Source organism: Mirounga leonina, unplaced genomic scaffold (assembly GCF_011800145.1).
Source record: "Mirounga leonina isolate KUSES-001 unplaced genomic scaffold, KU_Mleo_1.0 Mir_493, whole genome shotgun sequence".
Classification (NCBI taxonomy): Eukaryota; Metazoa; Chordata; class Mammalia; order Carnivora; family Phocidae; genus Mirounga; species Mirounga leonina.
Genome location: NW_023270780.1, coordinates 1,249,002 through 1,257,739, shown reverse-complemented (window position 1 = coordinate 1,257,739; position 8,738 = coordinate 1,249,002). Strand labels below are relative to the sequence as shown.

Genomic DNA, 8,738 nt, shown 5'->3' with positions numbered 1-8,738 from the left:
CTATATTGTCACCTAATCCCTGTTGCCACGTCGTCTACTGGCCTGACTGGCCACAGACCCTTGCTTTACCGTCTCCAAAGGAGAGCCCTCCAATAAATATTTTGTGATAGAGGAGCAACAGAATAGAATCTACTTTTAATGTTCAAATAAAACTTTCAGTTGGGTTTCTCAGGCTGAACACCAATAGTGGTAAAAACAGTAAGAAGGGCTGGTTTCCAGTCACCTGACTGTTGTCTCTAGTTTCATAAACTCAGTTTCTTTCGGATATTGGATAGCTTCAAAATTTTTTTAATTTTTAAAAAAGATTTATTTATTTTAGAAAGTGCTCATGGGGGTGGGGGTTGCCGCGGCAGGGGGGCGGGGCACAGAGGGAGCCCCGGAGACGGTCCAAGGCAGACTCTGCCGAGCGGGGAGTCCGCTCCGGCCTTGATCCCGCCTCCCTCCAGATCGAGACCTGAGGTGAAACCAAGAGTCCAGTGCTTAACCAGCTGCGCGACCCAGGCGCCTCTGGATAACTTCAATCTTAATTGAAATCCTATATCACAAAGATAACTGGATTTGAAAGGAGCCCGTTTCCTTTGTAATCCTAAATTTCTACTCTCCACTCTGATAGGCATTATCCGAAGAAAGGTACGCAGGCGTCAGCGGCCTGCCAGACGGACTCCCCGCAGCCCAACGGTTCAGAACCCGCGCCCGCCGCCACAGCGTGGGGGCGCCAGGGAAAGAGGGAGAGGCAGACGTCACTTCCCCCACGGCCACCCGCCCGCTGGTTGGCCGGCTGGACGTCGTGGGAGGAGGGAGGAGAGGGCGAGGGCAGGGGCGGGGCGTGGGCCGGAGGGAAGGGGGGCTCCCGTGACGTCACACACAGGGCGTGTCCTATGTAAATATGGCAGCGCAGGGGCTGCCGTTTCGGCCCCTGCCGCCTAAATACAATCTGATCTCCGGTGCTGCGGGAAGGAGTGCGGGGCTGTTGGTGAAAGCTGCGTGTCGTGCGTGTGTGGAAGGCGTAGGGAGACTCAGGGTCGTGGGGAGGCAAGTGAGCGTGTGTGTACAGTGGAAGGCGTGTGAGGGTGAGGTGGGGCGGCTGGGGAGCAAGTCATACTTACCTGGCAGGGGAGATACCATGATCACGAAGGTGGTTTTCCCAGGGCGAGGCTTATCCATTGCACTCCGGATGTGCTGACCCCTGCGATTTCCCCAAATGTGGGAAACTCGACTGCATAATTTGTGGTAGTGGGGGACTGCGTTCGCGCTTTCCCCTGATTATTTCAGTTTAAAAAAAGATTGTTTATGAGGTTTTTTAAGTGTTTTCAGTTACCGTGAGAATATTTTGTTCTATTGAGAGTTTTTTCCGGATGTTTTTTTAAGGGGGTTTGTTTTTTCTTTTTTTTCTTTCAGAATTTGTAAGGGTAGGTAAAGTTTTGGTAGTTGTGGTGTTTGTTATTTGGGCGTGGGTTGGCATTCTAGTGTTACCGGAAATCTAGTTTTGTTCACATCGTTTTTTACACAACTGTTTTTCCTAACAAGGTCTGAAGAAACGTTTGTGGTTTTTTCGGGGGCGGGGGCGCTATTATTACTTCCAAGTGTGAGGTAGAAGCTGGTTGTAACTTTAAAGTTTTTGTCTCAGCTCTTACGCAAAGAAAGGGGCCTAGATACTCGGATCGTGCACGGAGTCCACGCAAGTCAGAACCACAGACCCGAATTTTGGCTGAATGCTTTGTGATCCTCCCAGGGACATGCAATAGGGAGTCTTGGGAGTGAACGGTGACCAGTTTTTCATCTGCTTATTTAGTGAGAGGTGCAACTAGACTGTCTTCCTATCTCCTGTCCTTTAAATATCTAATCTTGCCTCAGATTTCATTTTTTAAGCATTAGTTGCCTTGCTTGATGTCTTGCTTTTACACCTTACAACCATTACTAGCCAATTCCCAAGGTAGCACCCACCCATCCTTCTAAAGCTGCTTTGCTTCTTCGTATTTCTGGCTTCGGTTTCCTCTTCCTCCCACCTCTTCTCTCGGGCTCTCTCTTAATACCTTCATATACAAAAAAAAAAAAAACAGTAGCTCTCTCTCAACTTCCAATTTGCACCTGACACGGTTCAGTAGCCTGGCCCTGGAAAATGGGGACAATGATGTGAGATGGGCCTGTTGAAAGGAGTCAGTGAGTAAGCACATTTAAATTTGTAGACAATGCCTGGGACATGGCACTTTGCGTATACTCATTGACTGGTAGGTCTTGTATTTGGGGCGAAACACTGAATAAAGACTGGATGTGATGAAAACCGATTTTATTTAAGTTACACCAGTGATACTTTTCAGTGGCTGTGGACCCTCCCAGGGAGAGTGAAGTAACGCTTTCTGACCAACTGTAATCTGGGCTGGGAGCATCTCGGAGTTCATTAGCTCAGCTGATCAGCTCAGTAAAAGCGGAATAAGGATTCAAGTCCTTGCTTCAAAAATACGCCAGTGTACTTCCAGTTTAGGTCTCTGAACCATCGACCTCAGAACCAAAACAACCTCCAGTGACTGAGCAGCCGCATCACAACCTGCCTCACAAGACAATGGGTGCAGTTCCAGGACGCGCGGCGGGACGCCCCTCGCGGTGCAGGATGGAGTGGCCGCAGCCGCCGCCTCTCACCCCGAGTCCCGACGGGGACCCCGACGAGCGGCGGCACTGGCCCGGTGCCCCGGCTGTGGCCGCAGTGTCGGGGCCGGGGAGGGGGGCCGCCACTCTGAGACGCGGGCTTCCCGTTCCCCGGTTCCTGAGGAGGCGGCGGCGGCGGAGCGCGGGGGACGCGGCTGCGAGGCGCCCACCGGGGCGCGGGAGGGGCGCGCGACGCCCCCGGAGTTTCCCTCCCCGGGACGGGGACCAGCGGGAGCGGGAAGGCAGTGCCACTTGAAGAGTAAAAAATCACCCTATCCTGGTTAAAGGGAAAGGTCCCACCGAGATTTGAACTCGGATCGCTGGATTCAGAGTCCAGAGTGCTCACCATTACACCATGGAACCTCTACAGAAGCGACGTGCCATCCCTCGCCAGAGGTGCCTAAGTACAGATTCGGCATCCATATGCCCACCAATAATCCCAAGTATTTTTTCTACTGACCTGACAAGATGACTACAGTTGACCTGCGTGGGTGGTCATCCATCTTGCTTTCTCTCTGTCCCCCTCCTTAGGTTGACTTCTATCATGTCACTTCCACCTCAGAAAATAAGGTAAATCCACTCTGGGCCTAGGGTTAGGGAAGAGCTTGTAAACCACATATTCTGCCCCAGTTTGATCCAGAGTTTCCTGTCCAGAGGTGAAATTTCTGCAAATAGTACAGTTACTTTCCTTTTCCTTGCCTTCACATTTTTCCCATTGCCCAGAGAAGACAGATGATTGTCAGGGCAAGACTTGGGACTTCCTGGGTCCCTTGGCCACATAGCACCCATCATCTACATGTAATATGTAGAGGTGTGTCAGCAGTGGAGTGGGATTGGGAGGCAGGGGAATTTTCCTTTTCTTTTTCATACACTTCTGGGTTTTGTTGCTGTTGTAAGCTTTTCTTATCTTTCTGTATTTGTTAGATCTACAATACGAAGTAGTCAGCCATGTTTAACGTTTACATCAAACACTCAGACAAACCAAAACAAACTCACTCGCATTGACTCAAAATCAACCGCATACCATTGAAGCCACAAGGCAGGGCTCTGACTCTTAGACAGTCACAGACTGTTTTCTGAGAGTTTGGCCAAGTCAATTCCATTCCAATTTCTCAATACATCATGACCTGGAAACTGCATGCTTAAAAAAAAAAAAACCAAACATATACCAATGTACCACCCAAGAGCACCCAGTACTGTGCCAAAGGGTATGTGTACCAAGGTGTCTTACAGTGTGTACACTACTTATGTACACAAAATACCACCACACTAAATATTTACACATAATAGATAAAAATCCACATCACATCTCAAAATAACAATCTGTATTTCATTTCCCCTTCTTTATTTTATCCCAAAACCATTCCTTCCCTTACTCAATACACAGAATAGAAAAAATTGACATTGAAAGAAACAAGCCGCTGGCTGAAAAACAAAGTCAGAAAGTTGCCTAGTGCTCTGGAAGGGATATTTTTTTCCTAGAGACTGGATGAGGCTTGAATGGAGGAAGGAGACAAAGGGGGCTATTTTATTATGAAGAAGATGTTCTCAAAGTTTGAGAAGATGAAACTTCCTCTGGAAAATGAAGTTGAGCAGTAACTAACATCACAAAGCATTCCTCCAGGAGAACTTTAAGTGAGTCAAGGTTTATGACTGCAAGGAACAGAAATGGACTCTGGCTGATTTCAAAAGAAAAGAAATCTGTTGAAAGGATGTTGAGAGATCACAGAAGGGCTGGGAAACTCAGAGAACCAGGCTCTGACAAGGAGCAGGGAGAGAAACAAATGACGTTGGAAACTGTGACGGGTGGAGAGACTGTCCTTGTGGGGTCTGAGAGCCCAAGGTGAGGATATGTGAGAGGTGGGGATGTGTGTGTAGGGGGGTGCTGTCATGAATAGAACGACCCCGGGAATGTAAGTCCTCCTCCTCCTCTATCTGCTCCTCCTGCCCCTTCTCTCTACTCCTCCTCCCATTCTGCTGCTGCACCTCTTATCTCTCCCATCTTCCTCACTCTCTTTCTCCTCAGCCCCTTGTCCCAGCCCGTGTCAGCCCCTTATCGGAGCTGACCTATACCTGGAAGCAAGTGTTAGCAGGGTTTCTTGCTCCAACATCAACGGTAGGTGACTTTTATTTCAAATGAGAGAAGTGACCGGGTTTTGTGTCTGTGGTGGCCGATCCTGCTCTGCATGTCTGCACCACTGAGGCAACCTGGAGTCTCTTGCCCTGCCCTGTACAAGTTGGAGATTGGAGTTATGTTAGGTCAGATTTTTCCAGAGGCAGTAAGAACCCTTGGCAGAGGCCTGAGAAAAACAACTGATGGAGTCCCTGGGTGGCTCAGTTGGTTAAGCATCTTCCTTTGACTCAGGTCATGATCCCAGAGTCCTGGGATCGAGCCCCAAGTTGGGCGCCCTACTCAGCAGGGAGTCTGCTTCTCCCTCTGCCCCTTTACCCTCTCTTTCTTGAATAAATAAATAAAATCTTAAAAAAAAACCCTGAAAAACAGGCAAAAACTCAATTTATATATGAGCCTCTGAGACTAAGCTGTCATGATAGCCCACACTTGGCTTTTAAGAAATGGTAAAAAAAATTCAGTTATTTCCTCCTTCACAACTTTTATGGCTGCCGTCTTTCCTTTTCATTATCTGCCAGAGATGAAATGGTTCATGTGTATGTCCCTCCTTGGAGAGGTTTACCAGGCTTTGGGCTTGGGTCTACCCAGTGGTCTTGCAATCTCAGCTCTCTGGTGGGCTCAAGACAGGCATGATCTGGTAGATCATCCAGCTTTATCTTGTTGTCTGAGTGGAAAATACTTTCTCTTACAACTTTCTATCTCTTAAGCACACGTGGAATTACATTTCTGTTTTATGAAATCTTTATCTTTTCATCTGCTTCTGGACTAATTTCCCTTTAGTATACCACATCAATTCCTTTAACTGATGACAACTACTCATGAGGCCTTTAGGTGGGGATGATGAGCACCTTGAAGATCCCTGCAAATTAACATAGGCCTATATATTTAGTGCTGAACAGAAACCTTCCTTCAGGCCACTTGAAACTTACAATGATCATCGATAGCGATAGCTGAGTTTTTGTAATGGGGCTCTTTCTCCTTAGTTACCATACTTATCTCTGTACAAGTTGGAGATCGGGGTTATATTAGGTCAGATTTTCCAGAGGCAGTTAAGAGTTGTTGGGATTCCAGTTTGTGATCAAATCAGGACAAGCAGAATGAAGAGGACATTCTGGATATAGAAAAAAGACAAACAGACATAATATTACGTCTCTTTATCACCCTTAGATGAGACATAATATTACACCACATCTTTATCACCCTTAGAATGGTACTCTCAGTGGTAGTTGAAATACTTGTTTCTCCAAGCATGTGAGGTGAAAGTTGGAAAAACTGGCTTAATTGCTTAAATGATTGTGTACTCAGATCGAACCTGAGGATACCTCAAGTGCAAACTTCATTGAAAAAGATTCTAAGATCTGAAGGTGATGAGAGGATGCAATTATGAAACTTTGTATCTTTCCCACCTTCCAATTTTTTTTCCCCATTTTGCCTGATTTTGTGGTCCTGAGCCCGGGCTTAAGTATACATGTAACTAAGGAAGGCAATGTCAATGCAAAAGACATGATATTCATATCATGAAATTGGAGAGTACTTATTCCAGAATGTACTTTCACTTCCCATTATGTAGCCAGATTGAGTGAATGCAACCTGATTACTAAGTGTTGTATTAGTCTGCTTGGGCTGCAATAACAAGACACCACAGGTTGGGTGGCTTAAACAACAGACACTTATTTTCTCACGGTTTTGGAGGCCAGAAGACCAGAGTTGGCTTCTGATGAGACTTCTTTCTGGCATTTGGAGAAGGCTGCCTTCTTACTGTGTCCTTGAATGGCCTTTTCTCTGTGCATGGAGAGAGATCTCTGGTGTCTCTTCCTCTTCTTATATGGACACCAGTTCTATTAGATTAGGGCCCCATTCTTATTACCTCATTTAACCATAATTACCTCCTTAAAGGCCCTACCTCCAAATACAGTGACATTGAGGGTTAGGGCTTCAACGTAAGAATTCAGGGTGAGGGTCGGGAGCACAATTCAGTCCATAACACCAAACAACAGGGCCAGTCCTATGATTCTTTACCTGTCAAATCCTATGACACTTGCCCGATGATGGGGCTAAGTGTTAGCAAGGCTGCTGATATTGCTGGTTCTATGATTAGAAGAGCACACCTGAGCTGGAACGCATGGCCGTACAGAAAAGAGTGTAGGTCAAACAATAGAGCAAAAGGCTGCAGGGACAGGAAGGAAAAGTTTTGTTAGGGTCACTAGAGGTACTAGTGAATGATACCACTCCTATTTCTACCCTTTGTTGGCTGGACCCTTGAATCCTGACTATGGGAGAAACAGCACCACATATTGGATACCAATGCAGAGCATATACAGCCTCCTGGAAAATCTTGCTCAGCCCTTCAAGGTATTGCAACCCAGTTGGCACTGTAACTGAGTCTTCCGAAGGCCGTTCCAGTGGTGTCCCCCGCCACCGGCTTCCGGATGGTGGGGATCATGGTCAGACTAGAGAATTCCACAAGCGTGGGCTCACTTTATATTCTGTGGAATGACTTCCTTGATCAGAAGTGTATTAGTCTGGGGGTGCCTGGGTGGCTCAGTTGGTTAAGCGACTGCCTTCGGCTCAGGTCATGATCCTGGAGTCCCGGGATCGAGTCCCAGGATCGAGTCCCGCATCGGGCTCCCTGCTCGGCAGGGAGTCTGCTTCTCCCTCTGACCCTCCCCCCTCTCATGTGCTTTCTCTCATTCTCTCTCTCTCAAATAAATAAATAAAATCTTTAAAAAAAAAAAGTGTATTAGTCTGCTTGGGCTGTCCTAATAAAATACCATAGACAGGTGGCTTAAACAACAAAAATTTATTTTTTCACAGCTCTGGAGGCTAGAAATCCAACATCATGGTGCTAGCAGGGTTGTTTTTGGGTGAAGACTCTTCCTGAGCTGCCTTTTCTCTGTGCATAGGTGTGCACATGCACGCATGCACACACACGCATGCACACACATGCACACACATACGCACACACAAAAAGCTAGCTCTTGGTGTCTCTTCCTCTTCTTACAAGGACACCAGTCTTATTGGATTAGGGCCTCACCGGACCTCATATAACCTTAGTTACCTCCTTAAAGGCCCTATCTTCAAGCAGTCACATTGGGAGTTAGGCACGCACATATGACTTTGGTGGTCGGGGAGGCACAATTCAGTTCATAACCAGAAACAGTGCTGTGTGGAATGCTATCTGGGTGGATAAGGCATTCTACAAGTGCATGGACAGTAGATTTGGCAGAAGCATTGTGTGCAGGGAAGGCAAATCTGTGTTCAGAGTGTCTATTCCAGTAAGAACAAAAGACTCTGCCATCTGTGGTGGAAGTGGCCTAATGTCATCAATCTGCCACTAGGTAGCAGGCTGATCACCCTGGGGAATGGTGCTGTATTGGTGACTGAGTGTTGGTCTGTGCTCCTGGCAGATTGGGCACTCAGCAGCAACTGTAGGCAGGTCAGCCTTGGTGAGTAGAGGTCCATGTTGCTGAACCTATGCATGACCTCCATCCCTATCACCGTGGTCACTTTGTTCATAAGCCCATTGGGTGATGACAAGGTGGGTGACTGGGGAAAGAAGCTGACTGGTATCCACAGAACAGGTCTTCTTATCCACATGATTATTAAAATCCTCATGTTTGCACTCATTCTGAGAAGTCTGTCCACATACTTCTTCCCCAGACTTCCTTGTCACCGATTTTCCAAACATGTCCCTTCTGAGTAAAATGAACCACCACGTATACTACTCACAGTTCCACCACTGGAAGTTCCACCACTATCCTTCAGGGCTGTCCCAGAAAGCAGCTGTCGTGCTACGCCTGTCCACTTTTGGGTGATGCCTGCGTATCATGCAGAACCATCTGTAAATGAGGTTCCAGTCTTCTCTTTCTATGTAAATTGTAGGGAACTCTCCATGAGGCTCTGGGTGAAAGAGAGGGTAGTGTAGCAGGAATGGGGACCATGGGCATTTGTGCCTCTTCTTCAT

The 8,738-nt window shown here is 47.2% G+C and overlaps 2 non-coding genes across 2 annotated transcripts; one reads left to right on the top strand and one right to left on the bottom strand.

Annotated features, from left to right (window-relative positions):
• Nucleotides 1-1,098: 1,098 nt before the first annotated feature.
• On the top strand, nt 1,099-1,262 carry LOC118000400. The gene has a single exon (XR_004676447.1). It is a non-coding gene; the product is annotated as a U1 spliceosomal RNA (small nuclear RNA).
• A 1,672-nt stretch (nt 1,263-2,934) lies between these two features.
• TRNAQ-CUG lies at nt 2,935-3,006 on the bottom strand. Its single transcript has one exon. It is a non-coding gene; the product is annotated as a tRNA-Gln (tRNA).
• Nucleotides 3,007-8,738: the final 5,732 nt, after the last annotated feature.